General features: G+C 40.6%; 1 long non-coding RNA gene across 3 annotated transcripts in view; it reads left to right on the top strand.

The window, feature by feature from the left end:
- Positions 1-3206: 3206 nt before the first annotated feature.
- The window catches only part of LOC120097502 (uncharacterized), a 197625-nt gene continuing 193528 nt past the window's right edge, over positions 3207-7303 (top strand). For 2 of the 3 annotated variants that reach the window (XR_010058449.1, XR_005494959.2), the window contains exon 1: positions 3216-3564. This is a non-coding gene — a long non-coding RNA (uncharacterized LOC120097502). Of the gene's footprint in view, positions 3565-7303 lie in introns of all 3 variants that reach the window. The other variant, XR_005494958.2, reaches the window with a different exon arrangement.

Raw genomic sequence — 7303 nt, 5'->3', positions numbered from 1 at the left:
TTATAGTTCTTTACATTTTCAACCATTGGTTGGAGTGCTGTCATATTTTAAAGCTTTCTGCCAATTTTGGGGAGGGGTATATTCCCAGCTGTCCTCAGAAGATCTTTATGGACACATTGCTGGCCTGCTTTCTTCTTTCAACTACCTAGGAACCCCAGACTATGTTTGTATCTCCCAGCCTGGATTCCCAGTCAGTAGCCTAGCATAACTGTCCTCTGGGAGACTCTACCCAGGAGCTGACCTAAAGAGATAAAAGACCTATAGCCAAACATTAGACAGAGCTCAGGAGGTCTTGCAGAAGGGCTGGGGGGTGGTAAATTAAGGAACCTGGAGGTATTACAGACCACAAGAAGACCATCAGAGTCAACTAATCTGGACCCTTGTGGACTCCCAGAGACTGAGTACCAATTGAAGAACATTGACAGGGGCTGGACCTAGATTCTCCCTAGATATGTAGTAGATGTTTAGTTTGGTCTTTATGCAGTCTTTAAGCATACCGAGAGCATACCCTGACTCTTTTGCCTGCAGGTGCATTCAGCTTCCCTAACTGGGCTGTCTTTTCTGGCCTCAGTGAGAGAGGATGTGCCTAGTGAAGACCTCCCTCTTCTCAGAGGTTCATGGGTGTTTAGCTGGGGGAAGGGGCTATTTGAGGGAGGTTCTGCAAGAAGGGGGCAGTGATCAGGATGTAAAGTGCATTAATAGATAAATCAATAGAGAAAAATAGACAGTAAGTATTATATGTTTTTGGTCAGTTCCTCAGAACTGAATGGAATTGTCTTATTGATTAGCAGGTGGAAAGGTCCCATTATAACATGTAATCTGGAAAATCAGGAAGTCAGTTTAATTCCATTCTAAACTCTGAAGTCCACAACCCACTGATACAAATGGCATAAATCTCAATGGGTAGAAGTTTCAGGCAAATGGCAAAAGGGAAATAGAAGGAGATGGTTTCTCCTTTTTCTTCCTTTTTGTTCTATCTTAGCCCTCAAGGAAATCAACAGGAACCACCAACTTTGAGGGAGATTGTGAGTCCACCTTTCGCCTCACCACTGGTGTGTGTGAATACCGCTTGGGCAGAGAAAATGGGGAAACATTAGGCTACATTTCATCTTCTTTGCCGTGGTAGTGATGGTCTTGCAGAAGGCTGACACCCTCGTGTGGGTAAAAGAACACTGTAATGGGGTCCATGTTTAGGTGAGAAATGTGGCACACTGGGGCAGAATCTGGAGTTCCCAAACTCCTGGGTACCCAAATGTCACGGGGAACTGCTAGAAGTTGAGAATGAGGTGGCCTTTTGGCAGGTGATGGCCAGGGACAGGAAGAATCTGACTTAGCTCTGGGGTGAGTATCTGTTATGTAGAGGGGCCTTCATCAGGAGACTTAGGTGGTACAGCTGTGCATGATGGCGTCTTCCCACTGGGTTCTTGATAGGAAAGATAGTCCTTTTTGTACAAACTGTTTATTCATGCTGAAAATGGTGCATACCACTTATTCAGGGTAGACCAGAAATTAAACATCTGTTGTAGGAAGGAATATCTGGGAAGGGAAGCTTATTAGCTAAACCCTTGGGCCAGCCATCTAGATACCTTGTGTGCACGGAGAATTCTGTGCTACAAGACTAGTTGTTATGATCTTCATGTGTGATGTGGTGGTCACATGCTCCTGGACAGGAACATGGTATGAATAGATGAGGCAGCAATCATCCTCAGATATGAGAATTACCAAGGTTTCTGATCCTACCCAACTGTCCCAGTTTTTGTCTTATGACACTGTTCCACTTGTCCCACAGGGGATAATCTATAGACCCCAATGAGTACTCACAAACATACGCAGAGATGTTATTTAATTTGGACACATCTTGGTTCTATTAAATTAGTCTAGACTTTATCATTACACTTTCTTTTGCAAAGTTTGGCTTTCTACATCAGATCTATTGCCACTGTGTTTTTACATCTAAATGAAGCCTCTTTGAACAAACCCGAAGTCTCCCAGTCTGAAGTCTCCCACAGCTTCTAGGCTCTGGTTGCCTGGCCCAACCCCTATCCCTAATGCTAGCTTAGTTGTCCCAGAGTCACATATTATAATACAGATACAGGATTCTGATTGACAATTTTCTCATTGATTCACAATTGACTTTAGCAATTCAGAATGTGCTAAATACTTTCTATTTTCAAGTTGGTTTGTCTGGAAATGTAGTATATGTGACCTTGAAAAATCCATACATTTACACGCACACACACACACACGCACGCACGAGAGAGAGAGAGGGAGAGACAAACAGAGAGAGAGAGACAGAGAGATACTGAGCCAGTCTTCAGTCTGTGCAAGGCAAAGGACCAGCTAGAAGTGATATACTGTGAGCAAGGAAGGTGGAAACTAATGGGTGGCTGGTTAAATTCATCTCCAATAATTCATTTAGAAATGAGTTGCAGAATAGAGCCTGAGGAATCTGAAAATGTCAAGCAGAGAGCCCTGTTAAATGACTTTCCAACCATTATCCAAGGTCAGGAGAAACATTAGCTTGAAATCAGGCGAGTCTTGGCTCTTTGTTTCCAATTTTAACAACAAGATGATATCCCTTGCTCTTCAGTGTGCAGCCCTACTCTTAGAGGAATAAAAGGGAAACAAACCAGAGATAAACAAATTTAAGCCAGATTACCTTGGCTTTATCTGTTAAAAGGCATCCATTTAGGAGAAGTCACAGTGGGTGTGAATTATTTAATGCCCATATCCTTCCCAACTTTAAGGATTTTTTTTAAAGCTACGTATCAAGACCATTAATAATTGACAAAGCATTTGTAAACCCTTAGCAAATGAACAGTCAAGGGACACATTAATAAAACATCTTTAAAAAAAAATCTCTGTCTTTTGGCTCATCTCATCGTGCTGTCCCAGAGTAAGTGAGGCTGGCTGTTTAGGCTGAAGCTCACAATGCTGCTGAGCTCACTTTAACAAGGTGAACCAGAGGGCAAAGGCCAGTGCCTTTTAGGAAATAAGATCATCTGTTATTTAGATATTCACAACTCTCCTGCTGAGCCAAAGCTCAGAAAGTAAATACATTCTTACCCCCCCAAATTCTGACTAGATAACTAAATATAAATTTTGTGACTGGACCTTTCGACATTTCTATTTGCAAAGCAAAACATTGAAGAGCTTGGGGAATTGAAGGGCCAATGAAAATCTTCACGTTGAGGTCACAGGTCACCTTCAGCCAAGGTTGAAGGAGCAGTCTGGGTCACTGAACATTGCAGCTTTGAGGCAGTTAAGTGGCTTGGCTCATCTTTTCTCACTGTATAATGCAAGAGATATAATTTTTTTTCCTGACATGGCATCTTTCTTCTTAGCAATGAAGAATAGTGCGTGCACAGGAAGAAGCCAGCTATTAGCATATCAACCTGTCAGTGCCCTTGGGAGCGTCATGTTGTCAAGAAAGCTCAATATAAATCAGATCAACAGGCCATCATGAGGTTCTGGAGGAGGAGGACTTCAGAAAGGGCAACATAAACAGAAGAATCTAAAGTGTCCTAGTCAAGGTGTGTTCATCATATCATCAACCTATTAAAGGTATGAAAAGACTATTTTAAGACAAATTTGTGACTAATAAGAGGTATAATCATGGAGGAGGACTGTGAGCCAGAGGCCTCTTATGTCTGTCTCTTTCTTATCCTTGCCATAGGTAAGAGTTTGTTTGTTTTTTTTTTTTTTACATATGCTTGTCATGGTATATATGTCATCAAAGTAGCAAAGCCATTCTACTATGGCTTACCATCTCTACAAGGGACGGGTGAATTAACTCCTTTGCTTTTTAAGTTATCGATCTTTCATAGTTTGTGTTTTTTATTATGATAGAATTCTTCTTGATACTATTATCAAGTTATTTATTCAAGGAAGCTTGGAGATTTATGATGTAGTGCACTCTGTCCTGTGCCTCCCATTCTGTCTTGTAGACAAATGCTTTCCCATCAAAAGATTCTGGCTTTACACAGCATTCAGACTGACCTTTGATTATTAAAATTAGTCAGAGTAACAACCTGTTCTTGAGTTTCTTCTCCTCAGCCCACCAGGACTTTCACCGTTCACATTCTCTCTGGGTAGGATTGAATACGTCCAAACACTCCTCAGCCCTTCATTTCTTTGTGCCACCCAAGCATCCGAGCAGAGTAAAATATTGTCCTTTGTGCCTCTTCCCTGTGGCACTTGTATGCCAGGTAATAGCCCCTCAAGTCCTTTCTACAACATAAACACCAGAAGCTTTTCCTGGATGACAAACTCTGGGTGCTGCTTACCTTCCATTAGCATAACCTCCCCGAGTCTTATGTTTCTCTTGTTTGTACAATGTTTTCTTTGTCCAAAACAATTGCCTAGTGTTAATGGTTTTCTCATTTTTTTTCATTTTTTGTTTTTTGTTTATTTTCTTTCCCTATTTTTCCATGTCTATATTCAACCCAAAATAAACACCAGAAACATATAGAATATGTGTGAAGTTTTTGTTTTGTTTATTACATTTGAAAAATTAAGATATTATTGCCTTGCTTCTCTGTTTTTTCTTTCTGTGTTCCCTCTAAAACCCTCCTATGTTCCATGAATTTATGATCTCTTTTTTATTATCATTGGTACATATATAAATACAAGCTGCAGGGTCCATTTAGTGGTGCCTGTCTATCTATGCCTTTTGTTCTGACTACTTTGTATCAGATAACCAATTAGGGGGCTCATGCTAAGGAGAAGGTGATTCTCCACTTACCAGTCATTAGCTGCTTGAAGTTCTTTGTCTAGGGGCTCAGACCTTTTAAGATTTCTCCTTTGCACATTAGCATACCTATTGTCATTATCACTGTTTAGGTCGGGCTTAGGCAGCCATACTATTAAGATAGGAACGACAGAGCTTCCCTGTTGTTTCTAGGCTACTGAAATCTCACAGCTGACTTCTTGGTCCTTATGTGGTAATCCATGCATTACTTAGCCTCGGCTGTAAGAACAATGTAAATAAAATAAGAACCGAAACTACAGGAACAACAGCAAAACCATTCTGTTTTGAGTCAGAGCATCACTGTGTAGCTCAGACTGGGCTTAATTTTCTCCTGATTGGATTAGAAGGGCGCATTACCAAACCTGGCCACCAAACAACTATCAAAGGCTATGTGTGAAACCAGTATTGATTAAATGAGTTCAAGGAAAGATCACCTGTGGCTCGGATGATCTTTTGGTTAATTATTGAAAGGTCAGGATTTGCAGTGTGATTTTAGAGGAAAACTGCCCTCAAGTAAATATTTTTCAGACATAAAGGTAAAGAATCTAAACTTAGACTCACACGAAGGAAGAAGCAGACACCAGGGAAGGACGCAATACCTTCTCGAGGACTCCATTTCTTTTCCGTGAAGTGACAAAAATCTCCTACCTCATTTTTTTTTTACATGATAAAACTCACTGTATCTTACTTGGGAATTTCAAACATGAAATAACTTACCTTAAGAAACCATATACTTCTATGAAACAATAAATCCACAGAACTACATATATCTTGTGAAAAAATGGCTCCAGCCCCATTCCAAGGGCAGGACAAGGACTTTTAAATAATATTAGATACAGACTCAAAGAATCTTAAATCCAGCTTTTAACCTTTTGTGTTATTGTGTTGCCAATAGCAACATGTATACTTAAAATATATGTATTTATTGATGTATGTATAAGTTAACTAAACAAAATAGGTCAACATTGACTGTGACTGTAGACACAAAAGGGCTTGCAAATTATTCTTTGTTTCACATAAAGTTACAAGAGAAACTTACTTCCTCCTCTCAGATGATACTTAGGCCCTTCCGGCATCAGAATCATTCACTCCCTGTCTTGTTCTTCTTGTAGCAACACAATTCTCTCCAACAGCCTCCTATATCCTTGCAGGCAATGGGCTGTGTCCATCTCTATCAGAGAAAAAGGATGCAATGAAAAAGATCTGAAGAAGCAGCTTCTGGACTGCTGTGCTCCCCTACTTACTCGTGTCCCCTGGTTGGAACCCCTCCTCCGCTTTGTTCTGTTTGTTCCATTAAAATAAAGAGACCATTACTGCCTTTCCATCTCCCATTAATAAGGAGTTAAGAGCATTAACACACACACACACATGCACACACACACACACACACACACACACACACACACACACAGGCAGTCCAGTAGCACTGAAGATCTTATCAGCGCTTGACAGGAAGATATTTAATTAACGCTCATACCTGTCTCCCCTGCATGAGACAAACAAATCAAGGAGCTTGGAAGAATAATTAATTCAGATGTAAAAGAAGCCTCAGATGTTTTTTTTTTTGAAAGGAAAAGAATAAAACCAATCATAAAACCAAACCAAAAAATAGCTACTAGACACCTAGAGGGGATGAAGCAGTAGGTGTCAGAGGCATTTAATTATCAGGAATGGGTGAAGAAACTTAGGCGTGATGCTATTAAACATACTTCCGAGGACCACCAAAATATATGGGGCCATATCAGGGGGCTTAATGTGTGTCTTGAAAAACAAATAGTTTTTCAATTTTTCAATTCAACTTGGAATTTAAGGTGCTTTCCTGAATTCATTTAGGGAACATGCCTATAAGGTGTGATAATAACCTAGAAAAATGCATGTCATTTTTAGTGTCCCTGCCTCTTAACTATCTTCAATCACTCCTATTCATAAAAAAGAAGTCAAATACTGCTTGAAGAGTTTATAGATTGTCCAATGCTCTGTTGTGTGTCTCTTGTTATGTTCTTTCACATTGATCTTATACACAGGTAGCCTCTATTTTCTTTTTCTTCCTTTCTCTCTCTCTCTCTCTCTCTCTCTCTCTCTCTCTCTCTCTCCCCCTCCCTCCCTCCCTCCCTTCCTTTCTTTCTTTCTTCCTTCCTTCCTTTCTTTTTTCTCTTTCTTTCTTTGTATATTTGTTCCATGAACTTTTTTCTTTTCTTTTATTGGATATTTTCTTTATTTACATTTCAAATGTTATCTACTTTCCTGGTTTCCCCTCCGGAAATACCCCATCATATCTCCCCTCCCCCAGCTTCTATGAGGGTGCTCCCCCAACCACTCAAACACTCCCTTCCACCTCCCTGTCTTGACATTCCTCTACACTGGGGCATCCAGCCTTCACAGGACCAAGGGCCTCTCCTCCCACTGATGTCCCACAAGGGAATCCTTTGCAACATATGCAGCTAGAGCCGTGGGTACTCTTTGGTTGGTAGTTTAGTCCCTGGGCACTCTTGGGGGTCTGGTTGGTTGGTACTGTTGTTCTTCCTATGGAGTTGCAAACCCCTTCAGCTCCTT

The sequence above is a fragment of the Rattus norvegicus genome, chromosome 16 (genome assembly GCF_036323735.1).
Source record: "Rattus norvegicus strain BN/NHsdMcwi chromosome 16, GRCr8, whole genome shotgun sequence".
Lineage (NCBI taxonomy): Eukaryota > Metazoa > Chordata > Mammalia > Rodentia > Muridae > Rattus > Rattus norvegicus.
This window is presented reverse-complemented; position numbering and strand designations above follow the sequence as displayed.